This window comes from Eretmochelys imbricata, chromosome 7 (genome assembly GCF_965152235.1).
Source record: "Eretmochelys imbricata isolate rEreImb1 chromosome 7, rEreImb1.hap1, whole genome shotgun sequence".
Lineage (NCBI taxonomy): Eukaryota > Metazoa > Chordata > Testudines > Cheloniidae > Eretmochelys > Eretmochelys imbricata.
In genome coordinates, this window is record NC_135578.1 from 122,856,676 (window position 1) to 122,883,436 (window position 26,761).

Genomic DNA, 26,761 nt, shown 5'->3' on the forward strand with positions numbered 1-26,761 from the left:
CTTTCTTTTATTTGTTTTAAACCTGTTGCCTATTAATTTCATTTGGTGATCCTTAGTTCTTGTGTTATGGGAAGGAATAAATAACACTTCCTTATTTACTTTCTCCACACCAGTTGTGATTTTATAGACCTCAATTATATCCCCCCTTAGTCGTCTCTTTTCCAAGCTGAAAAGTTCCAGTCTTATTAATAGCTCCTCAGACGGAAGCCATTCCATTCCCTTAATAATTTTTGTTGCCCTTTTCTGAACCTTTTCCAATTCCAATATATCTTTTTTGAGATGGGGCACGCAGTATTCAAGATGTGGGCATACCATGGATTTATACAGAGGCAATATGATATTTTCTGTCTTATTATCTATCCCTTTCTTAATGATTCCCAACATTCTGTTTGCTTTTTTGATGGCTGCTGCAAATTGGGTGGATGTTTTCAGAGACTATCCACAATTTTCAGAGACTATCCAAGGTCTTTCTCGGGTGGTAACAGCTAATTTAGACAGCTTCATTTTGTATGCATAGTTCGGATTATGTTTTCCAATGTGCATTACTTTGCATTTATCAACACTGAATTTCATCTGCCATTTTGTTGCACAGTCACCCAGTTTTGTGAGATCCTTTTTGTAACTCTTTTCAGTCTGCCTGGGACTTAACTATCTTGAGTAGTTTTGTAAAATCTGCAAATTTTGTCACCTCACTGTTTACCCCTTTTTCCAGATAATTTATGAATATGTAGAACAGCACTGGTCCCACTACAGACCCCTGGGGGACACCACTATTTACCTCTCTCCATTCTGAAAATTGATCATTTATTCCTACCCTTTGTTTCCTATCTTTTAACCAGTTACTGATCCATGAGAGGACCTTCCCTCTTATCCCATGACAGTTTACTTTCCTTAACAGCCTTTGGTGATAGACCTTGTCAAAGGCGTTCTGAAAATCTAAGTACACTATATCTACTGGATCCCCCTTGTCCACATGCTTGTTGTCCCCCTCAAAGAATTCTAGTAGATTGGTGAGGCGTGATTTCCCTTTACAAAAACCATGTTGACACTTCCCCAACAAATCATGTTCATCTGTGTATCTGATAATTCTGTTCTTTACTATAGTTTCAACCAGTTTGCCCAGTACTGAAGTCAGGCTTACTGGCCTGTAATTATCAGGATCATCTCTGGAGCCCTTTTTAAAAATTGGCATCATATTAGCTATCCTCCAGTCATTTGGTACAGAAGCTGATTTAAATTATAGGTTACAAACTACAGTTAGTAGTTCTGCAATTTCACATTTGAGTTCCTTCAGAACTCTTGGGTGAATCCCATCTGGTCCTGATGACTTATTACTATTTAGTTTATCAAATTGTTCCAAAACCTCTGCTAATGATACCTCAATCTGCGACAGTTCCTCAGATTTGTCACCTAAAAAGAATGGCTCAGGTTTGGGAATTTCCCTCATATCCTCAGCCATGAAGACCGATACAAAGAATTCATTTAGTTTCTCCTCAATGGCCTTATGTCCTTGAGTGCTCTCTTAGCAGCTCGATCGTCCAGTGGCCCCACTGGTTGTTTAGCAGGCTACCTGCTTCTGATGTACTTAAAAAAAATTTCTCACATCTCCCACTGGGGCAGCTGGTGCTGAACACCGTGAGAGACAGGATACCGGGTAGGATTCACTGAAAATCGGAATTTATTTCCTCTGGGAAATTCCAACATTTTGACATTTGTTTTCATCCTGAATGGGTGTTGAACAAAACATCAAAATGTCAAACCTTTTTGTGCATTGAAAAGTCCTTAAAAATTCGATTCAGAGATGGCCAAGTTGTTAGTTTCGGGCTGGTTAAACTGCTCCAGTCTCCGGCTACACCATGCCTCCTGGGAGTCATAGTTCAGGTGCCTCACGCCCCCACTCTGCACTACGGGCCAAGCTAGCCTACATCTCCCATGATGCATTATGATCACAGGCTCCTTCAGCCGGAGGGCAGGCCACAGTGCATCAGGGAAGATGGAGTCTGGCTCACGAGCCCAGGGAATAGGGCACCCAAACTAGGCAGACACAGACTAACATTGAACCAACCTAAATGAAAAAATATGGCAAAATGGACATTTTTCCATGGAAAAGATCAGTTTTGCAGAAATGACATTTGCTGTAAGAAAACAACAACCACATTTTGATGGGAAATTCCAACTGGCTCTAGCAATGAGCTAGACCAGGGGTGGCCAACCTGGGGCTTTGGAGCCACATGTGGCTCTTCAGAAGTTAATATGCAGCTCCTTCCACAGGCACCGACTCCGGGGCTGGAGTTATGGTGCTAACTTTCCAGTGTGCCACGCGGTTCTCGCTTCTCAACCCCTGGCTCTGCCACAGGCCCTGCCCCCACTCCCCCCCTTCCCGCCCCCTCCCCTGAGCCTGCTGTGCCCTCACTCCTCCCCCTCTCCCTCACCCCACAGAGCCTCCTGCATGCCATGTAACAGCTGATTGGGAGATGTGGGGAGGGATGGGGAGGTGCTGATCAGCGGGGCTGTTGGTGGGCGGGAGGCACTGGGAACGGGAAGGGGAAGCTGATGGGGGGCTGCTGACATATTACGGTGGCTCTTTGGCAATGTACATTGTGTGACAGGGTCAGGCCAGATGGCTACAGGAGAGTGATAGAAGGCAGATATATTAGCCCCAGGTTAAGTAGGTCCCTTTTTCCTGGGTAAGGTAACAGGAAAGGTTCCAGAACAATCAGGAATGTTCTGAAAACAATTAAGGCAGACAGGCTGATTAGAACACCTTCAGCCAATCAAGAAGCTGCTAGAATCAATTAAGGCAGGCTAATCAGGACACCTGGGTTTAAAAAGGAGCTCACTTCAGTTTGTGGTGTGTGTGCGAGGAGCTGGGAGCAAGAGGTGCAAGAAGCTGAGAGTGAGAAGGCGTACTACTGGAAGACTGAGAAGTACAAGCATTATCAGACATCAGGAGGACGGTCCTGGGTGAGAATAAAGAAGGTGTTGGGAGGAGGCCATGGGGAAGTAGCCCAGGGAGTTGTAGCTGTCACGCAGCTGTTCCAGGAAACACTGTAGGCAGCTGCATTCCACAGGGCCCTGGGCTGGAACCTGGAGTAGAGGGTGGGCCCGGGTTCCCCCCATCCCTCCAACTCCCTACTTGATACCGGAGGAATTGACCTGGACTGTGGGTTCCATCAGAGGGGAAGGTCTCTGGCCTGTTCCCCGATCCAGTAGGTGGATCAGCAGAGACTGCGTGGATTGTTCTTCTTCCTTTCCCCATGCTGGCCAGTGATGAGGCTAACTGAGTGAACCGCAGATTTGAGCCACGAAAGTGGCCAAACTGAGGGCTGCCGTGAACCTCTGAGGTGAGCAAATCCGCCCATAAGCGCAGGACCCACCAAGGCAGAGGAGGAACTTTGTCACAACTGGTAAATTCTGGCTCCTTCTCAGGCTCAGCCTGGCCGCCCCTGAGCTAGATGGACCACTGATCTCAACCCAGAATGGAACTCCTATATTTCCATGTTCCATATACACGGGAAAGGAGAATTTCACACTAGGCTGCCGTCTTTCCCAGCTGTGTAACGTTACTGGTCAGGGATGTTCCACCGCTGATCCGTACAACGAGAGACCCCCCACAGAAAAATGACAGGTCCATTTGTTGGTACAACCCCTGCTGTCTGGGCATTGCTACCGTCTGCTCCCAAGCTTCCGAGGCTGTCAGAGTCTTTCCCGGACTCTGGCGGATTTTTTGAGATGTTAATTTTCCTGCACGTGGCTTTAGCAGCTAGGCGGTGCTGAATTCACAGATAAACAGTAACTAATTGGATTAGGAGCTGATAATATCGTTGACCTTTCTTAATGGTGTGCCTGGCCTGCCTGTCCGCAAGGCTTAATTTTAGGCAAGTTTTTTCCCACGAGCGAAGTGCGACCCCTGTTAACCTCAGAATAAAATGGGCCACACTTCCTCCCCCCAGAAAGAGCATAAGGCCAACCATACTGGGTCGGACCAATGGGCCATTGTAAGAACATAAGAACAACCATTGTGGAGTTACTTTTTGCAGTCACGCACCCCCATCCTTGAGATGAACATCAGCTGCAAACCTCAGATCTTGCACCTCCTGGTGTGATTTGGGAGCCACTCCATAGAAATCAGCCTAGAGCTGGTGTGAGGTCAGAATCAGACCCCCTGGGTATCAGACTCCCACCAAGTGGCCTGGGAAGCAGGACACCTGGGTTCCATTCCCTGCCTATGTCAATGACCTCGGGCAAGTCATGCTTCCCCACTCAGTGCCTCAGTTTCCCTATCTGTAACATGGGGATAATTTTAATGGCCTATGTGACAAAGGAGATTGGAAGCTAAATTAGTGAATATTTATGAAACTATCCCACAGACAGTCATTCACTCATTCTTATGCGGTGCCACTCATCATCACAAAGCCCCGCCCACACGTTCAGTCACTCACACCCGCTCCCATAGACCCAAACAATCACACACAGCCCCAAGCAATCCAACACACATAGGCACATTCCACCCCTCGTCCCAGCTTACCAAAACCCAATGAGGCCCAGAGATGGAAAACAAGGGACCCAAGGAGAATGCCAACCAAGGAAGCTTCATATTGACGTAGGGCAGAATATCCCGAGCGGTGGAGATTTCCTTTGGACAGAAAAGCATCTAAAAGTTTGGTTGCTCATCCAGACCTCATAGGGTTGCGAAGATGGCCTGGTATTGCAGCCTTCGAGTAGTAGCTGGATCCTGGAGAACGAACGACACATATAGGCCCGTCCAGCTAGAAATGAAACACATGTTGACGCACACACCTCATCCCCTCAGGCTCATGTGCACAAGACACAACCAGATCTCACACACGAGCGTTTACAGAACCATCGGGATAGAAGGGACAGCAAGGCCCACCTAGCCTAACCCTCTGCCAAGATGTGGGATTTGTTGGGGCTAAACCATCCAAGACAGATGGTTCCAGCCTCCTTTTGAAAACCTCCAGCGAAAGAGTTTCCACAACCTCCCTAGGCGTCTGCTCCATTGTCCTCCTGTTCTTACAGTCGGGAAGTTTATCCTGAGATTTAATCTAAACCTGCTGAGCTGTAGTTTGAACCCGTTGCCTCTTGTCTTGCCCTCTATGGCGAAAGAGAACCACTTTTCTCCGTCTTTTTCATGGCAGCCTTTCAAGTATTTGCAGACCGCTCTCATATGCCCCCTTAATCTCCTCTTTTCCAAACTAAACATGCCCAGCTGAGGCCTACCCAGTGCCGAGTAGAGTGGTACTGTCACCTCCCGTGACTTGCATGCTGTGCCTCTGTTAATGCAACCTAAAATCGCATTTGCTTTTTTTGCAACAGCGTCGCCTTGCTGACTCCTGTCGAGGGTGTGACCCACCACAACGCCCAGATCCCTCTCAGCATGCTGCTGCCCAGCCAGCTCTCCCCCATTCTGCATTTGTGCATGCAGAGTGACACATTCCCCGCTTTCCCTAGGTCCTGCGCCAAACTGTGCAGGCAGACATGTACTCACCGCACTTCCTTTTCACACACACACACTCCTCTCTGGCCCAGAAGCACACCCGCTCTCTGGGCCACAGGGAACCCCGTGGCTTTTTCGCACACAGCATTCTTTTCGTATACAGCCACCACAGACGCAATCACCCACCCCCACCATATGTATTCTTATTTTCTTTCTAATCTCCTGGCTATTGGGTGGTGCTCCAGACCATGGTTCTCAGCCCGATCAGCTGGCACTCGGTGGACTGAATGTCGGGAGCTGCAGGATCTAAGGAGCTGTGGGTTAGGAGGGGGGAGAGAAGTCTGCCTGGCGAAGAGCAGATGTTGATGCTCATCGGATGGAGCTGTTAATTTAACTGGAGTTTATTGAATGGCAATTAGGTGGGGCCTCATTACCATAGTCAAGCGGCGCAAAGACACACTATAAAAACCTGGGGAAGGAAGACGCACGCCATCAGGGTAATAGTGCTAAAGCACCATTTAGGATCTGGAGCGACAAATCCTAACGCCCTCCAATAGGTTCTTCTCCCAAACACTCCCAGCTGGAGCTGGGCATCCGAGGCCGGCAGGCGCGTGGGTCTCAAGATGGGAGGCTGGCGGGGGAGGGGGGCTCTCAGCAGAGGATAGGAACAGAAATGAGAGTCTGGATAATGGCACCACTAAACAGCTGCGGATGGCAGTTTGGGTGATGCAAGCAGCATGTTAGCTGAGTCGGGGAGAGGTGACGGTGGCAGGGCAAGGTGAGGCGGGTTCGGAGCCCCGCGAAGGCTGCAGCAGGCCATGGAGCGGAGACTTCGCCTTGCCACAGGCAGCCCAGATGAGGCTGGCATGCAAAGCCACAGGGCATGCAATGCCCCCCCTGCAGGGCACCAGCTTCCAGCTGGAGCGTGTTCCATTGACAAAGGGATTGTGAATGCCTCAGACAGAAGGGCAACACACCGAAGGCCAGCTCCTCGGGGAGATTTCTCGTGAGAGCTCACGTCAGATGCAAAAGCACCTTTCTGCTGCCTGGGGCAGTGGTCATGCCAGCCAAGGCTGTGCAGGGAGGGGGCTGGCAAACTGGCTTTGTCCACTAGCCTGTCACCTTTCGAGACCTGGGTTCAGATCTGACGTAGGACACAAGAGCAACAAATCTGGAGTTCCTCAAGCTAGTCCCTTACATTGTCTGTTTGTCCCTCATAAAATCACCTGTGGCTGTCTGCTGTGCTGGCGATGAAGTAGCCAGCGGGACTGCAGTTCGGAATTCAGGTACATCAGCATGGCTGTGGGTGGGGGGACCGAGGACTGGAATAGTGGGGAGCTGTGGCTAAGGATTGACAGGTAGGGGTTTGTGTGTGTGTGTGTGAAGGCCAGGACTGAAATAGCAAGGGGTTGTGGGCTCCGGGTAAGGGGCACTGGCAAAGCTGCGTGGGGAGGCCAGGATCGGAATAACAGTGGGGGCTGGGGGTCAGGACGCAGGCGCATCAGCAGAGCCCAGAGCATGGAGCCCAGAAACTGGAAAAGCAGTGGGGACTAAGCAGAGGCGACGGGGCGGGGACACTTCCCCCCCCGCAACCCCCCCCAGATTTGCAGCTTGGCTTGTCCTGACCAGGCTCACACTGACTGAGCATGCTCAATAACACCGCTGAAGCCAGCTGCCCTCACTCTGCCCCCCCACCCCTCACCCCGCACTGGGTCATCTATGAGACCTGAGCGTGGGAGTCCTGATACACAGTGGAGCAGTTCTTATTCCATCCAGTAGGGGGTAGTACACACACACACACGCACACGCACTACACTTCATTAATATATTATTTAATTCCAGGCAAAATAAAAAAGGGCCAAAGGAATGAGTTCGGTTTCACAAAGCTCGTGGCCTGGTATCTGTGACGCTGGCAGCCCAGGTACCAGCTCCCGCCAAGGTCCCCATGCCTCAGCGGCACGCTGGCAAACTCAGCGCTGGGATCAGCGGGCTCACCTGGGTGTCAGGGTGGTTGCATAGGCATTACAATGATAAGAATGTGTTTCGTGTTTAGCCTTTCTGGAACGCTCGTGAGTGGCTGCCGGCATTAGTCTCACGCATAGCCTCTGTATGCCCTAGTGCAAGGAAATATTTGAGTGGTTGTATTGTGAGCCCTTGTGATGGTGTAAATCCCCAGGCAGGAGAGAAACATGAGCTAGTGGGCGGCACTGATCTCCAACCAAAGGTGTTACGTCCTGCCCCACTGGGAAGGTCCACTGACACCAGACGGACTATTGTGGGACAATTAAGAGGACAACAGACTGTTTCTGTGTTCTTCCCCTCCCCATGAGGATGAGTCATGCAAGTGGATTCCTCCCCTCAGCTGAGGCCACGTCCACACTACAAAATTGTCAACCTAACTTACGTCGGCATACAGCCGCTGCAGTCATTACATCACTTGTGTGGGTCTGCATTTTGCTCCTTGTGCGGGCGGCACCCATCCACACCAGGAGTGCTTGTATCGATTGGACTGTCAGTGTGAGGCATTGTGGGACAGCTCCTGACAGTTGTCAACACTAAGCAACACTAAGCAACAGTGTCAACATTGACTCCACGCCGCTCAGGGAGGTGGAGTTCTGATGCTAGTGTAGCAGGGCAGTTACGTCAGCGGGAGCGAAATTTAAGTGTAGACACTTGCACGGTTAGGTCAACGTAAGCTGCCTTGCATCAACCTAACTCTGTAACGTAGACCAGACCTGAGTTTGCAGCTCAGAGCACATTGCAGGATGGGGATAAAAACCCCAGACAGAAGAAACTGATTATCTTGGTGCTGCTTGGACTCTGGGGACCAGGCTTTCTAGGCATAAGGGAGAGATCCCGAGTGCTTTGAATGGGTTAGCCCTTCAGGTCATATCGAGCTTGCTTATTAAACAAGCTTCTATTACCTTTTGAAACTTAAGACTGTAACTCATTTGTGTATCTATCTTTACCTGATTTAACCTTGTAAATAACTCTCCTATTTCCTTTCCCTATTTAATAAATCTCTATGTAGTTTATTATAGGATTGGCTACAAGCCTTGTCTTTGGTGCGAGATCTAACGTGCAATAGAGCTGGGGTAAGAGACTGGTCCTTTGGGACTGGGAGTAATCCGAATATGCTGTGATCCTTGGTGTAAGGCACCATCTATCCTAAAAGTATGCTAGATGGAAGTACCCACGAGGACTGTCTGCGATTCCATGTTCAGGCTGGTTTCAGCGTAACAGCCGTGTTAGTCTGTATTCGCAAAAAGAAAAGGAGTACTTGTGGCACCTTAGCGACTAACCAATTTATTTGAGCATAAGCTTTCGTGAGCTACAGCTCACTTCATCGGATGCATAGAGGAGTTCACCCTTGATACTTGGTTGGTGAAATCTCCGGATAGAGCTCACCGCCAATGTGGGGTTTGTGCCTGGTTCTTACAGTCTGCCCTGAGACTGGCTCCCATGCTCTTGAGTCACTGCCGGCAGCCTGAGCGTATCTGGGAGTCTTGTCCCTGCTGGCAACACAGACCTACTTCTCAACCTAGGAGCCTCGCTTCTAAAAGGCAGCAAGGGCTCATTGGGGCAGGGCAGACTGCGGCAATGATGGGGTATAGAGGGCCCACCCAGAGGCTGGAAGGGAAAGGGTTAATCCTACCCCTCTTGCTAGAGGAAGATTTGCAGGTGCTTGCCATGAGTGCAGCTATCTGGAGGGTAAAAAGCTGGGATAAATTACCTGATTAATTAACTCCCCACTCTGAACCCCACCCCCTCAATCCTTCCCCTATAAGAGGGGTGTGCTGGGAGCAGAAAAACCTGGCAGTGACAGTCAGAATTCCTGGCCAGGGGAAGGGAACTGAAACCAGCTTATGCAGGGATTCTTCTTTCTTTTTGTTACTATTGTTGCTTCTTCCCTCCTGGGCCTCGGCTGGAGCCAGCCCCATGCTGCAGACTTTTTGTGAGAGCAGCCCTGGCCTGGGCTTTGATTTTGGCTAAGGGGAGCTGCTGTGTGTTTAGTCCTTAAAAGGGAAAGGCATTCTTCCAATTTACTTCTCTGTTCCACAGTAAGACCACCGCAAAGGCGTTTCTAATCACCTTAATGAGGGTGGGCAGAGTCCTCTCTGATGCTGACCACCCTGCTACAAAGTGGGCGAGAGCAGCTGTCCTGGCTGCCAGGCCAGCACTCTGGAATCAGAACAGTAGGATAGCTCTGCCCATCTAGCAGTCTCTCCGTTCCAGGCGCTTCTAAGGTCAGGGCTTGCACGCCCGTTGCTCTAGCTCTGCATTCATGTCCTCAAACAAGCCCCTGAAAGGAAACTCGCCACAGCATAGGTTGGACAAAGCAGGAGCTGGCTTGAATCTTGGCACTGATCTCTGACCATACCTCCAAGTCTGGAGGTTCCAAAGTTTGGATTTAGCACGATATTTTAATTTTCATGCACTTCCAGCTTGCTTCAGGGTTTGGGGTCAGTATAAGAGAAACTGCTTTCAGGTTTCTATTATCAGAATTCAAAGTCACAAAGGAGGGGGAATCTCCCCACAGCATGAGACCAGCAGCCCCTGATTTTGCTTACCTACAGACTGTACCTTTGGAGGTTAGCCGCTTGCTTTGTAGTAATGAAATCCTCAACCCTTAAAATACTGACATTTCCCAGTCTGCCAGCCCCAGGAATGATTAGGACCACTACCTACCATGTGGTGGTGTCCAGAGCCTCCTAGAGGTTGACTTTCTTGTGCTAGTGAAGAAGAACCAAGAAGTGAAATTGACCAAAGGAAGAAATGTACCAAGCTTCGGGAAGCGAACCGCTCAGCCCAGTTCTGCTGCCCAAAGTGCAGAGACTGGGTAAACAAACGGCACCAACACTGCCAAGCAAATTAACCTTTTCAAATTCCCCATTTCTGTTTAAAACACGTGGCCCTGTAAATTTTCAAATTCCTAGGCAGACGTTAATGCTTAAATACTCACAGCACTCTCAGAAGCTATAGGTTCTCCCTCTCCCCCCTTCCCCCGTTAGGTATTGTAATTGTGATTCTCAGTGCAGGTACAAGTGAAAAGAAGCAGGGAAATACGAATTATTACAGTAGGGCACAGAATAAAACCAAATAGACTATTTTATTCATGATGGTGTTCCTTTAAGTACTGTCTACATGGGTTTAGTATGTATTACGTACTCTGTGTTGTCTGACACAAGGAGGGGGGCAATGTACATGCCAGACAGCAAAAGGCAACCACTGGCCACTGTGTGATGATGAGCTGTAAAGTCTTTCTCAGCTACCTGTCCATGCCTGTACTATGTACAATGTTGCCAACTTTTGCGAAATTTGGTGTTTTCATTAGAGCCTCAGCTCACAAAGTGATGTGATTATGCAAGACTCTCAGCTTTCATTTAAAAGGGAAAAGTAAATGTTTAGCCTTTCCGATTGGAGAGAAAAACCCGAAAATAGGGTCTGAGTGCTCCCAATAGGCTCAAAAGCAGAGCTAGTTGAAAACGTTTTGGTGCAAAAAATGTTGTCATTGGAAAATGGGGTTTCATCAAAATCAAAATTTTCCTCAGGAAAAAGGTCTGTTTCATTTCCATTTTCCCAATCGGGAGAATCAAAATGAAAAAATTCATTTCATGTCACCCTTTTGAAACAAAAAACGCTGTTTCTCATTTACAAACGCTGCTTCGAAGTAACAAGGTCCCTATGCCACATTGCATCGTTTTGGGTTGATTAGAAATGTCAGAAGCGTTCGTTTCCCATTTCAAAACTTTGGGGAATGTTTTGGCCTGTGACATTTTTTGGTGTTTCGACTTTCCATTCCGATTTAGAACGGAAACTAATTTGGAAAGGTAGACATTTCCCAGGGGATGAACATTCTGTTTCCTAGCCAGCTAGACTGAAAAGCCAGAAAGCAAATAAAGACCCCACAATTCAAAGCCATTCTTGTGATCTGGGGGCACTTGGGGTTGCAGTAACATAGGTACCTCTCCTGTGTTTGTCAGCGTTCTGCCCTCAGTGGATTTGAGACAGCTCAGAGCCCTTAGGGGTACATTTGCCGCACTGCAAAGCAAAAACCGCAGCACCAAGACTCAGAGTCCAGGTCAACTTACTCAGACTCGGGCTACAAGGTTAAAAATAGCTGGAGCCTGGGCTCTGAAACCCAGGGAAGGGGTGAAGGTCTCAGAGCCCAGGCTCCAGTCAGAGCCCATATATTTACACTGCTAGGTTAAGCCCCATATCCCAAGCCCTGCAAGCCTGAGTCAATTGACCCGGGTTCTGAGACTCTGGGCTGCCGGTTTTTATTTGCAGTGTAGACGTACCCATAGTATCCAGCCCTCCATTTTGTATTACTCTCAAAATCCAAATGTGTCCCCATTGCATAATACAAAGTGTGACTGCTCTGGCTGAACGCACTGGAATGGTTAGTCACAGCGGTACTGACTTAACACTGTCCTGGAGAGGGAAACAATTCCACACCCCAAACTGCCAACTGAACAAACTGGTTGAAAAACTGTAGTAAAAAAAACCAGAATGATCAGATACACAGATGAACATGATTTGTTCAGGGAGAGTCAACATGGTTTTTGTAAAGGGAAATCAATACCTCACCAATCTACTAGAATTTTGTGAGGGGGTCAACAATCATGTGGACAAAGGGAATCCAGTGGACATAGTGTACTTAGATTTTCAGAAAGTCTTTGACAAGGTCCCTCACCAAAGGCTCTTAAGCAAAGTAAGCTGACATGGGATAAGAGGGAAGGTGCTCTCATGGATTGGTAAATGGTTCAAAGATAGGAAACAAAGGGTAGGAATAAATGGTCCGTTTTCAGAATGGAGAGAGGTAAATAGTGGTGTCCCTCACAGGCCTGTAGTGGGACCAGTGTTGTTCAACGTATTCATAAAGGATCTGGAAAAAGGGGTAAATAGTGAGGTGGCAAAATTTGCAGATGATACAAAACTACGCAAAACAGTTAAATCCCAGGCAGACTGTGAAGAGCTACAATGGGATCTTACAAAACTGGGTAATTGGGCAAAAAAACGACAAATGAAATTAATTGTTAATACAGGCAAAGTAATGCATATTGGAAAAAGTAATCCCAACTATACATATAAAATGATGGGGTCTAAATTAGCTGTTACCACTCAAGAGAGAGATCTTGGAGTCATTGTGGATCGTTCTCTGAAAATATCCACTCAATGTGCAGCGGCCGTCAAAAAAGCGAACAGAATGTTGGGAACCATTAAGAAAGAGATAGATAATAAAATAGAAAATATCACTCTATATAAATCCATGGTACAATCACACCTTGAATATTGCATGCAGATGTGGTCCCCCATCTCAAAAAAGATATATTGGAATTGGAAAAGAAACAGAAATGGGCAACAAAAATGATTAGGGGTATGGAACAGCTTCTGTATGAAAAGAGATTAATAAGACTAGGACTTTTCAGCTTGGAAAAGAGACCACTAAGGAGGGATATGATAGAGGTCTGTAAAATCATGACTGGTGTGGAGAAAGTAAATAAGGAAGTGGAGGAGGGCTAAGGGGGGAGTAATAGCTCAGTGGTTTGAGCATTGGCCTGCTAAACCCAGGGTTGTGAGTTCAATCCTTGAGGGGCCATTTAGGGATTGGGGCAAAAATTGGGCATTGGTCCTGCTTTGAGCAGGCAGTTGGACTAGATGACCTCCTAAGGTCCCTTCAAACCCTGATATTCTACGATTCTAAGTGTTATTTACTCCTTCTCATAACACAAGAACTAGGGGTCACCAAATGAAATTAATAGGCAGGTTTCAAACAAACAAAAGGAAGTATTTCTTCACACAACCCACAGTCAACCAGTGGAACTCCTTGCCAGAGGATGTTGTGAAGGCCAAGGCGCTAACAGGGTTAAAAAAAGACCTAGATAAATTCATGGAGGATAGGTCCATCAGTGGCTGATGGGCAGGAATGGTGTCCCTAGCCTCAGTTTGCCAGAACTGGGAATGGGTGACAGGGGATGGATCACTTGATGATTCCCTGTTCTGGTCATTCCCTCTGGGGCACCTGGCATTGGCCACTGTCGGTAGCCAGGATACTGGGCTAGATGGACCTTTGATCTGACCTAGTATGGCCGTTCTTATGTTCTTATATATAGCTTGCATTCCATCCCTTTGATCATCTTTGTCATCTTTGTCACTCACCTCTGGATCCTTTCCAGTTGCTTTACATCCTTTCTTATACATTGGTGATCAAAATTGGACCCAGGTCTCCAGCTGAGGGCTAACCAGTGCTGAGTAGAGCGGTACTATCATCTTGAGTGACTTGCATGCTCGGCCTTTGTTAACCTAAAATTGCATTTGCTTTTTTTGCCACAGCATCACATTGCTGACTCACGTATGTGGGAAGAGAACTGACTTCTTAGTACCACACCTGAGCATACTCGGATCCGACACAGTGACTGAATGTAGTAAGCCAGGCACGTGCTCAGAAATATGCAGAGATGGTCTTGTGGTTAAGATACTGGACAAGAATGCAGGAGATCTTGGCTCAGTTCCCACCCCTTCCACAGAGTCCCCGTGTGACCTTGAGCAAATTACTTTCTATGGCTGGATCAGAGCTATACTGTACAGCCTCTTCTCCCCACAGACCAAGAAGATCCACCACCTCCTGAGTACTCCAGGCTGGAGTGCGTTTGGAGAGTGAAGCCACTGTGACCAGCTGTGCAGGCAAGGTCTCCATGCTGCTCAAACAGGAGACGGAAATGCAAAAGTTCCCAGTCCTTTAACAAGGGAGGGGCTGTTTTCTGTGTACCTGGCACCAGAGCAGACACCACAGAGCATTGTGGGATACCTCCTGGAGGCCAGTTAGGTTGACGTAAGCAACCCAGTATCTACGCTGCCTCTACGTTGACATAACAACATCCAGTTAAACACTATGCCTCTCGCGGAGGTAATGTAATTACGTTGACGTAGCGGGCTTGTTACTTTGGCGGAGGGGACCTGGCAGTGTAGACACATACATTATTAGGTTGACGAAAGGCAGCTTATATTGGCCTAACTGTGTAGTGTAGACCAGGCCTTAGTTCCCCATTTGGTCAAAGGGGACGAATGCACCTTCCCGACCTCGTGTGGTGAGGCTAACCCCAGCAATGCTCGCCGGGGCTATAGCTAGAAGGGAGGGTAGAAATAGCCAGCCAGAGAGTAAAGTGCTGGGGGCCCTTCAGCAGAAAGGAGGTTCCACCCAATCCGATCTGTTTTCCAACGGGATCACAAAACCCTTTCAGGCTGGAGCGGGGGTGTGGGCTAACCCGGGCTGTGAGTGCAACACTCAGTGTGTGTTGCTCTCCGGGGAGACCTGGGGTTCAGGCAGGGATCTGGGTTAGCTGGAGGGGGCCACAGGGCCCATGTGAGGAGGGCCGGCGGTGCTCTTGGAGCCAAGGAGGTAGCAGGCGGAGGGCTAATGGCGAACGGAAGCTGCCAGCTCGGCCTCCCGGTGCAGAGTGCTGACACTTCTTTTTGTTCAGCAGACAGCAAGCACCTGGTGTGCCAGGCACACAATATTGTTGCTGCAGCTTAGTCCCCCGGCTCCTCCTTCCCTTCAGCCTGCCCCCCCCAGCCCCCCTTCCCCAGCACACACACAAAAATCCCCGCAGGTTTAAATAAATGCAAACATATGCTGCCATTAATGGGAAAATCTCTTCTGCAAACATGAGTCTCTCTTTATTCATGGCTTCCCCCTCGCTCCTCAGAGACAAGGAAGGTCAAGTGGGGACCATTACAGCCTGTTTATTTAAACCCCCTCCTCCTCAGATCTGGAAGGGGAGGGGGGAATGAATTAGGCTGATCATCGATAGGTTGAAACGGGGCAACAGCCAGGACAGACCTTCTGGGAAATCTTCTCCTAGCAGGAGCTGCATTAAGCCCGCATCAAAGAGTATGAGGCACATCATTCTCCCGGCCAACACTTCCAGCAACTTAACAGCTCTTTCAATTGTGCTCTTGCCTGGTGGACAAAGGCAGGAGGCGTGGTGCCCAGACAATATGGTAATGGGCACCCATCTAAGAACCTGGATGTAGACCCAGGCAGGAAACTTTTGAGATTTCCACATTTTTCCCATCCCAAAATGGGACAAAAAGTCAAAATCATTTCACAGGCTGAAAAATCGGGAGAGAAAAAATCCAGTTCAAGTCAGTTGAAATACTTTGTTTTGCTTGTTTCAAAATATGTTTGGTTTGGATCATTACAATTTGTTTTCTAATATAAAAAGCTTAAATTTCAAAACAACAACCCGTCGGTTTGAGCTGGAAAATGGGAAATTTTCATTTTGCAAACATCAAAATGAAACTTTTTGACAATTTTGAAACTGGAAAAAAAACCTGACTTGAAAAATTAATCTAAGTCAGCGATACCCAGACTGAGACATGCAAGCCGCAAGTGGCTGTTTCATGCATCTCCTGCAGCTCTTTGCAGCACATATTAAAACACTGGGTGATTTAATTATTAACCCATCAGGAGGCTTTTACCATGTTATTAAGCAACTGTAGCTGATAACATAATACCACTTGGTTAGTCATTTTGCTGTGAGAATAATTATATATATATATAATATACTAAATATTTCCCCGGTCCTACTGTTTAAATATGAATATATAGTGCTATAGTAAATGAAACAATGAATTCACAGTACTGTGGCTCTTTTGGGTAATGGCTAATTTGCCTCCTGAACCACTGAGGTCTGAGTATCACTGATCTAAGGTCAGCCTTTGCCTTGCAAAGTGGCAGTTTTGATGAATCCGCATTTTCTGACCAAAAAAAACGTATCGTCAAAAAATCCCTGAGCAGCTTTGGCGGCCAGGCTCTGTGTTCTAGGTAGTCAGGCCTGGTGGTTGGAGCCGTGGTCGTGAACAGGTGTCAAGGGTTGCAGCTGGTCATGGAGTAAGGACTGGGCTGAGGGCAGTGCTGAAACCAGGGGCCGGGGACAGGCGGTGGGTCAGAACCAAGGTCAGAGTCCGTGGACGAGCCAAATCAGGATCGGAGTCGGAGTATGGATGCAGGCTGAAAGCCGAAGCTGGGTTGGAGTCAGTCCAAGGGTCGGGAGGCAGATTTAGGGCTGGAGTGGGTTAGTAACAGGGCTCGAGCAAGGTTGGGGGATGGCATGGACCAGGCTGAAGCAGGAACAAGGCAGGAACAGGAACTAGACAAGGGCAGGCGGAAGCTGAGGGAGCCTGTAACCCCGCAAGGCAGCAGGAGGCTCCCTGGCCAGGTACTGCAGTTGCACAGACGAACTTGCAGCTCTGATGCAGTCAGTGAAACACTTGTGCCTGGGGATCATCTGCCCCAGGCCCTGCCCAGGGATAGGCTGCTGCAGCAGCCTGAGGGCTGAGTCCCTGCAGGGGAGAGTCCGGGCAGCTGAATGACTTCCGTGACCTCTGTGACAGACTCACAGCCTTAGTCATAAGAACAGAGTGAACAGAACAGGGCAATTTATCCAGTGATCCATCATCCCATCCCAGTTTCTGGCAGTCAGAGGCTTAGGGACACCAGAGCATGGGGTTGTGTCCCTGACCATCTTGGCTAAGAGCCAATGATGGCCCTATCCTCCAGGAACTGATATAGTTCTTTTTTGAACCCACTTATACTTTTGGCCTTCACAACATCCCCTGGCAAGGAGTTCCACAGGTTGACTGGGCATTATGTGCAGAAATACTTCCTTATGTTTGTTTTAAACATGCTGCCTATTAATTTCATTGGGTGTCCCCTGGTTCTTGTGTTATGTGAAGGGATAAATAACACTTCCCATTTCACTTTCCCCACACCAGTCATGATTTTACAGACCGCTACCATATTCCCCTTTAGTCATCTCTTTTCCAAGCTGAACAGCCCCAGTCCTTCTAATCGCTCCTCCTATGGAAGCTGTTCCATCCCCCTAATCATTTTTGTTGCCCTTCTCGGTACCTTTTCCAATTCTAATATATCTTTTTTGAGATGGGGCCACCAGAACTGCAGGCAGTATTCAAGGTGTGAGCGTACCATGGATTTCTACAGGGGCATTATGACTTTCCCTGTCTTACAATCTATTCCTTTCCTAATGGTTCCTAACATTCTGTTAAGCTTTTTTAGTCACTGGTTTGTATCACACGTAACCAGTGCTATGAATGGCACAGGAGGAAAATGACACCCAGAATACGTGTGAAAACTCGGAGGCAGAGCGGAACTGGTTTGTTGTGGTTTGACTACGGTTTATAAACTTCTTTTAATCTTCTGTTCTATGTAGGTATTTACACTGTGACCATCGCTGTAGTATCTGAGTGCCCTCCGATAGTGCATTAAGCAACTTGACTACACATCTCCTGCATGTGGTTTGTTCTCTCATCTCCTCCCCAGGAGGAGAAGCGTGTGTCGTGGAATGTCTTGTTTTGGCAGGGGCTTTGGGGCAGGCTGTATTAAATAAATGGACCTGTTGCTCTGTGTTTATATTTGAGAAGGCACGGCAAAGAAATGCACCCTGCTCTTGCAGCAGAAAGTGGGGTGCTTTGTGAATTAGCTCCAGGGGCAGATCACTCCACAGTCTCAGACCACCCCCAGGGAAGGTTCTAGCTCCCACTCAAACGAAATCACAGGCGATGAAATCTGTAAAGGGCAAAAGTGGTGCTGGTGCATGCATAAGCCACCCCCAAGGCTCATCAGCAATGTTCAAACCTCAGGACTGGCACCGCTCAACTCAGATCTCTGCCACTTGAGCTAAAAGAGTAACTCCATTAGCAAGTAGCAGAAATAGGCTGTTATCTTCTAATGGGACAGCCAATAGGGGGAGACACGACACCCATGTTGCTAGTGTCAGTTACCCAACTTGCTCAAAGAATCAGGTACCCACTAGAAGTATATTGCCCTTAGTAAATGTCAAAGAGATTGATGAATGAGATAAGATAAGGATGATCACTGGTTATGATGTCACAGGAAATGATGATGTACTAAAAATGAGGACGTCCTGGAAATGTTTTTATGACCTAAACCCTTGTCCTTCTAGAATCTGGCCCCTAATCTCTTTGACCCCTAACTCCCAACAAGAGAGGCCCACCATACCTGGGGAAGGAAGCCCAGAGAGTCAGAGATTTCAAGGCCAGAAGGGACTACTCATCCCGTCTGACCTCCTGGATATCACAAGCCACCAACCCCACCCAGCACCCACACCCTAAACCCAACAACCGAGTATCACAGTATTACAGCCCCTAGGAGACTGGACTATGATGTGCCACAGGCAGAGAAGAGAAGGGACCGAGGTGCACCAGCGCCCATGGCCCCCACAGTGGCAAGGAAGTGGTGAAGTGAGATACTCCTGATACTCCTGGCAAGTGACCTGCATCCAGTGCTGCAGAGGAAGGTGAAGAAAACCAAGGTCACTTACAATCCGACCGGGGGGAGAATTCCTTTGTGACCCCACATATGGCAATCAGTCAGACCTGAGCATGTGAGCAAGAACCAGCCAGCCAAGCAACTGCGAGAGAGAATGCCCAGTGCCACCTCACAGCCCTGGCCCACCCCACCCAGTGTCCCAACCCTGGCCATCCCTGATGCTTCAGAGGAGGGAGATTAAAAAAACCCTCCCAGAATACATTGAGGGGGAAATCCCTTCCTGACCCCTGCCAATGGCCGGCTGAAACCCTGAAGCATGAGCTTTAGGAACATATAAGACGTAAACTGGAAGAAAGCCCCAGAGCTGCTGAGCCCTGCCCCACACCAGCACAACCAGCCCCGTCAGACAGTCACACTCATACATTTGTCCAGCTCGCTCTCAAAACGTATTTAGTTGTTTGCCCCACAACTCCTCTTCCAGAACCTTCCCCACTCCGCTGGTTAGAAACTTCCTAATTTCCAGCCTACTCATGACCAGTTTATTCCCATTTGTTCTTGTGCCACCATTGGCCTTTAGCTTAAATAGCTCTTCCTCCTCCCTGGTATTTACCTCCTTAATGTATTTATAGAGTGCAATCAGATCTCTTCTCAGCCTTCTCTTTGCTAAGCTAAACAAGCCGTCTCCTCTCAGAAGACAGGCCCTCCGTTTCCCTGATCATCCTATTAACTCTTCTCTGCACCTCCTCCAGCTTGAGTAATCTTTCTTGAATGTGGGTGACCAGAACTGTACCCAGTATTCCCAATGAGGCCTTACGAGTGCCTAGTACAATGGCATTAATACTTCTCTATCTCTCTACTGGAAATATTTCACCTAATACATCCTAGGATTACATTTGCCTTTTCCTCGGCCCCATCCCATTGATAGCTCATACTCAACCTGTGATCGACCCACACACCCAGGTCTCTCACCTGCTCTGTCACTTCCAACTGATGCCCCCCACTTGTAATGAAATGGAATGTCTGGCCCAGACCCCCAGAGCGGGGGCTGATAAGTTGGGCTGCCCCTAGAAATGATAAAGAAACAGCTAAATGTTGGGGAAAAAGTTAAAATATAAAACCAGAGAAAGGTGTTTAAAAATATGGGTAAAGAGATCTGCAAAGGGATGTTGGCGTAACTCTAAATGATGATTAAAATGCTTCATCGTGTGTTAATTGCAGAGGAGATCCTGACCCAAACCCCTATAACTTCGCCCAGGCCCTCCTCACTTAAGGAGGGAAACCAACGGGATTTAGCATATGGCTCAGAACTGCTAAACCAGTGCTGGTAAGCCCCACTTACCTGCAAGTGCAGATGCTTGGGGTACCCAGCATGCCAGAAGTGCAGGTCCTGACACCTGATGCTTCAGAGGGAAAACAACATAGGGCACCTGGCCAGTGGAGCAATGCTGCATAGGGGCAAAATCATGTCCTTCCTGATCTCTGCAGTGAGCAGCTTATGGACTGAAGCATGGGGATTGACCGACGTTACCTCAGCCTGCAGAAATAAACGGGTTATAAAATTATTCAGTCCTTTGAAACAAAAAAAAAAAGCCAACAAGCCAGAAACAGTATTTAACTCTGCAATGGTCTATGCTAGTAAAACACACCTCTTGCTCTGAGCCAGCAGCTGGGGACATGCAAGTACCAGCAATGTGTATCTTCCATGAAGAGTTCACTTCATGGCCTCAGGGACTGGCTAGCTAGGGAGTGATGAAGAGAGCCAGCTCATCAGCAACTGTTTCAGGGGGCTGCGTTGGGGGCACAGAAAATACTTAAATCCATGGCAACCTATGGGGTCATTGTGCTGCACAGTGCAGCTGCTCAGCCCCTCCTGGCAACCACAGGGATGGAATTCTGATGCTCCTCCTCCTAAAACATAGGTTCCCTAGCACTGGAGTTAAAGGAGAATCTCCATTAGCAGTATAGGGTCTCTGGCACACACTGTTTCAGTCCAGTAGAGATTTCCACTTGCTAGTTCATTGCAGCACACAATAATAACTAGAGACATGCCTGAATTTAAAACCTGGGATCTGGACATCTCCAGAGCTTGAATCTTGTCCCCGTGAAATCTCTGCCAATCTGGCTCACCTTTGCTATTAGCAGGTCTGTTCTTTTGTCAACTCTGATGAGCTGCGGGAGTTCCCTGTTGGGACACCAGGCCTTTGTCAGTTCTGTCCTCTCTGGAGTCTTCATTTCAGAGGCCTCCACAGTATTTAGCCGTATGGCCTGGAGTGGAGAATGGGACTGTGATTTTAAAGCAGGTCCATGTCGCAAGCTCTCCTGGAATAAAGCAAAGGAAACATGGATGGCTGAAACAGGAACCACCACCTTGGCCATCAGGGCTCCGACATTCGGGCACGACTCGAAGACACTAATTACCATTGAGTCTGCTAAATGCTGAGCACTAAGCAAAGACTTTTTACCGAACAACAACTTGATCAAACAGTAAATTCTGCAGCTCCTGCCCTTGTGCAAGAACTCACGTCAGGGCATATGTTGCATCTATGCACACACACAGTTCTGCCACAGCCCCTCAGTCCAGACCTGGACCGTCGCCCGTATATCAGTCCTGAGTTCCCCACACTGTTCTGCCCAGCAAAAATCCTCGCTATGCAATTCTGGACCCATACACCCTCTGCACCATAATCCTGGCCCACGCTGGGTCTACCATCTAGCTCATTCCCTATATAAACCCAAGACAATCTTGTGTTTAAGGCACTGGACAAGAACTCAGGAGCTCTGGTTTCAATCCTTGTCTCTGGAACAGATTCCCTGGGTGACCTTGGGCAAGTCACTTGATCTCTCCATGCCTCAGTTTCCCACATGTAAAATGGAGACAATAATCTCTCCTTTCCCCACAGTTTATCTGTTCCATACGGTTAGAGCACTATCTCTGCCTGCGCATCTGTACAGCGGTCAGCGTGGGAAGGCTCCCGTCATGACTGTGCTTTCTTGCTGCTGCTCCACCACAAATTATTATTTTAGATCATGTCAGTGCACAGAAGATGTCTTTCTTCCCTTTCACCCATGGCAGCCTGCTCACGGCATTTTTCTTTTTTAGTGCCACACTGGGTGAAATGACAGGTTTCAGAGTAGCAGCCAAGTTAGTCTGTATTCGCAAAAAGAAAAGGAGGACTTGTTAGTCTCTAAGGTGCCACAAGTCCTCCTTTTCTTTTTACTGGGTGAAATGTTACTGGCTTAACTTGGCAACCCTTTTCTGCTCGGCTAAAATGCACGAGTACTTGCACTTCTCTCTTTTTTTCTCTTTTTTTTTTTTTGCTATGTTCCAGAACAAACACAAAGTCAGCTCTCCCTGGCATCTGGGCTTCCCTAATATTTATCTGTGGAAGCTGAACGCCGCTCTGATTTGTGAAATCAATCACACTTAACTGAAGGGTGATTGTTTTCACATGTGACTTTGCCACATTCCTTTCATCTTTATCACATTCTCTTTTTCTCTGGGTTTTGCGTGTCAAGAGACAGCAGAGCGAGGGGGAAAAGGTCATTGACTCTTGACCTGGGTATAATTGGAAAACAGAAGGTCAATGTCTCCTTTCTTTTCTTGGTTAGATCAGTTTGCATTTCGTGCAGCTATCGAACTGGGCAGACACACAGTCCACACGCACCCTCCCCCCACGTACATACGACACATACACAGAGCCACATAAATCCGTTCACCCACACACAAATCCACCCCCATGCTGACATATGTTAGGTTTAGTTATTTTATTCCAGCTGTTTGGGAACACAGCCTTTCTTGCCTGTCTCCCACAGTCCATGGTAGCTCTAGGGCCCAGATTCCACCCACCCCACACCCACCCACCCACCTCAGAGCATGTGTACCAGATCAGGCAAGGGAACACCCATCTTCACCTGGCGTGAGGATCACACAAGGGGTTAGGCCTGAGATAGGGTCCCAGCACCTGCCTGAGGCCGAGAAGTAGGTAGCTAGGGGAAATTTAGGTGCTGCATCAATGTAGGTGCTTGAAGGATTACGTGGCAATGGAGTGGGGGGGGGGGTTGTGGATCACAGTGATGCTAAATCTGGATTTAGGTGACTATTCTGGGGTCTTGGCTCCAGATCCCCTTGTGGATCCAAGACTAGGTGCTTCAGATACGAGACAAAGGCACATAGAATCATAGAATATCAGGGTTGGAAGGGACCTCAGGAGGTCATCTAGTCCAACCCCCTGCTCAAAGCAGGACCAATCCCCAATTAAATCATCCCAGTCAGGGCTTTGTCAAGCCTGACCTTAAAAACCTCTAAGGAAGGAGATTCTACCACCTCCCTAGGTAATGTGTTCCAGTGTTTCACCACCCTCCCAGTGAAGAAGTTTTTCCTAATATCCAACCTAAACCTCCCCCACTGCAACTTGAGACCATTACTCTTTGTCCTGTCCTCTTCTACCACTGAGAATAGTCTAGAACCATCCTCTCTGGAACCACCTCTCAGGTAGTTGAAAGCAGCTATCAAATCCCCCCTCATTCTTCTCTTCTGCAGACTAAACAATCCCAGTTCCCTCAGCCTCTCCTCATAAGTCATGTGTTCCAGACCCCTAATCATTTTTGTTGCCCTTCGCTGGACTCTCTCCAATTTATCCACATCCTTCTTGTAGTGTGGGGCCCAAAACTGGACACAGTACTCCAGATGAGGCCTCACCAATGTTGAATAGAGGGGAACGATCACGTCCCTCGATCTGCTCGCTATGCCCCTACTTATACATCCCAAAATGCCATTGGCCTTCTTGGCAACAAGGGCACACTGCTGACTCATATCCAGCTTCTCGTCCACTGTCACCCCTAGGTCATTTTTCTGCAGAACTGCTGCCTAGCCATTCGGTCCCTAGTCTGTAGCTGTGCATTGGGTTCTTCCGTCCTAAGTGCAGGACCCTGCACTTATCTTTATTGAACCTCATCAGATTTCTTTTGGCCCAATCCTCCAATTTGTCTAGGTCCCTCTGTATCCTATCCCTGCCCTCCAGCGTATCAACCACTCCTCCCAGTTTAGTATCATCCGCAAATTTGCTGAGAGTGCAATCCACACCATCCTCCAGATCATTTATGAAGATATTGAACAAAACCGGCCCCAGGACCGACCCCTGGGGCACTCCACTTGACACCGGCTGCCAACTAGACATGGAGCCATTGATCACTACCCGTTGAGCCCGACAATCTAGCCAACTTTCTACCCACCTTATAGTGCATTCATCCAGCCCGTACTTCTTTAACTTGCTGACAAGAATACTGTGGGAGACTGTGTCAAAAGCTTTGCTAAAGTCAAGAAACAATACATCCACTGCTTTCCCTTCATCCACAGAACCAGTAATCTCATCATAGAAGGCGATTAGATTAGATTACATTAGATTACATCTGCCTCCGGCATTGGAAAGAATAAGAGCAAATAGGGATAGGGTGCCAGGACACATGCCCTGTTATCTCCACAGGGCAGGCAACCTGCCAGTGTCAAGCAGTGCTGATGCTATTTATGACTGAGGTCTAAAGCTTTCTGGGTGAGGCAGCATGATCGAGGAAATAGGCCCCTGGACTGGGAGTCAGGGGATCTGGGCTTTTCTGTGTGACCTTGCACAAGTCCTTTCCCACCACATGCCTCTGTTTTCCCTCCCACCCGGTGTCTGCCTCTCTATTCAGACTGTGAGCTGTTCAGGGCAGGGACTGTCTCTCACTGGGTCTACGAGGCACTGGGTGCAATGGGACCCAGATTGCATGTGGGGGCCTCTCAGCCCTGCCACAAGGCAGATAATATTTTAGAATCCTCACTTCCTATGGTCATTCAAGAAAGGAAGGTCTGGAGAGCGTTGCCTGGAGAGTCGGGAGGGTCTCTGCTCCCCCTGGGATCCTGCCCATGGATCCAGGAGGATCTCGGCTCCCACTGGGATCTGGCCTGGAGCACCGTGAGGTTGTCCACTCCTACTGCGATCTGGCCCGTGGAGCTGGGATGATCTTGGCTTCCACTGGGATCAGGCTCAGAGCAGTAGGAGCGTCTCAGCCCTCTTGGGATCTCGTCCATGGAGCTGGGAGGATCTCTGCTCCCACTGGGATCCAGCCCATGAGCTGGGAGGATCCACCGGTTCCTAGTGTGAATGCAGATTTCCTTTTGTCACTTCCCATGCAGCTCATCCTGTTCCCCTGCGAGATCTTCAGCCGCACCATGCCCATTAGATGCCAGCGTTTCCTCTTCTGCTCCTTTTCCATTTGCTTTTCCCTCTGTGCCTGGGGAACATGCCGGAGAGGTTAGGCCTAGCCGCTAACCCCTTACAAGCAGGATATCGATTGGCCATACGATCAGGAGCCATGGACCAGCCCTGTGTCCAGAGTCGTGTTTGTACATTTGAAACAATGAAACAACATTAACAGACAAGCCCCTAAAATGTGGCCGCCCTGAAGACACCCAAGGGCGCGGCTTGGAGGGGCGGTTCAGCTGCCCCTCCTCAGGGCACCGGGGCGTCGAGATCAAACCCTTTTGAAGGTGTTGTTGGGCCCCCCCCCCACACACACACACATACACTACCTCCCCCTGCCACAACGCTTATCGCCAGTGTTTTGGTAGAGCTGCCCTTGTCATATAAATCCAAACATAATTCTCTCTTTCCTGTTAAGCTCGAGAAAATAAACGTGTACGGCTGTTACTGGGAGCCAAGCTGTGGGACTGCTCTAAATTCTCTTCTTATTGAGTCTGGGCTGAAAATCATTCAATTCTGCTGAGGACACACATCTCCGCTTGCACACCCAGGGAGGGAGAGAGGACGCGGTGTGTATAAATATCTCCAGCTCTCCAGATATTCGGCAGATTTATTCCGCTGCCAAGCCTGCAGAAAATTGACTTGTTTCATGGAGGCAGGCTATTGACACATTACCGCAAGGAGGGTTAGGAGAGAAAGCCATGCGACTGGCGCCCCTCTATTATACGATAATGTAATCAGCAGTGTGGGAAATGACTGTGGGTAAAATGGCACCACTGACATTTATATTAGAGGATATTGATGGCAGGAGCTGTGACCGCATCTATCCTACCTCCCGTTTGCCAGGATTGACACAGAAGGCTCTTGTTGGCTGGATTGCATCTCTCTCTCCCCTTCTTCTTAGCTCGGTCGCTTGCTGCTGTCACAGCAGATAGATAATTGAAAAATGGATCTCACCTTCCCAGCAAACAGGAGTGGTTCAGACAATTACTGCAGAGGTTATCTACTCAATCTCGGGGCCTCGTCTCCGAGAGAGATTCAGAGGAAATTGGATTTTACATGGATGTTTTATTCTGGAAGGGTTTTAGTATAAATACAGGCAAAGAGACGCAGACTAGATGCTAGGAGGCTGTGACACACACAAACACACACACACACACACAGAGGGGGTTGAGCGAGGCAGTCGATATATAATACACACACACATATACACACACAGGGGGTAGAGCTAGGCCATCTGTGTGTAATACACACACACACAGGGGATAGAGCTAGGCCGTCTGTATGTAATACCATTCTGCAGTCCTCTGGGGATTTTCTGGTCAGGTTTTTTTTTTTTAAATCAGGGGCTAAAAGAGGTTAACCTGCTCCGAGCCGCACAACTCAATCCTGCCCCCGGAATCTGAAAAGAAAAGGAACCATTCCAGGAGGAAATAAAGGCAAGCAGATGATAAAAAGCTCTGAGCATGAGTGGGATGCTGGCCAAGAAAGGGAAGTAGCTTCATCGGGTCTGCCAGTTAGGGGGCCCAGGTGCCCCGATATTATTAGGACTGTCCCGATATTAGGAGCTTGATCTTATATATACAACTATCCCCCACCCATCAAAAGAAGTGTCCTGATTTTTCACATTTGCTATCTGGTCACCCTATTGCCAGCTGTCTGCTAAGGGTGAAGTGGAATCTCTGTGCAAATTCCATGCAGCACTTATGTTTTCACAAGGACTGTGCACCCTTTCACAAGGCCACAGGG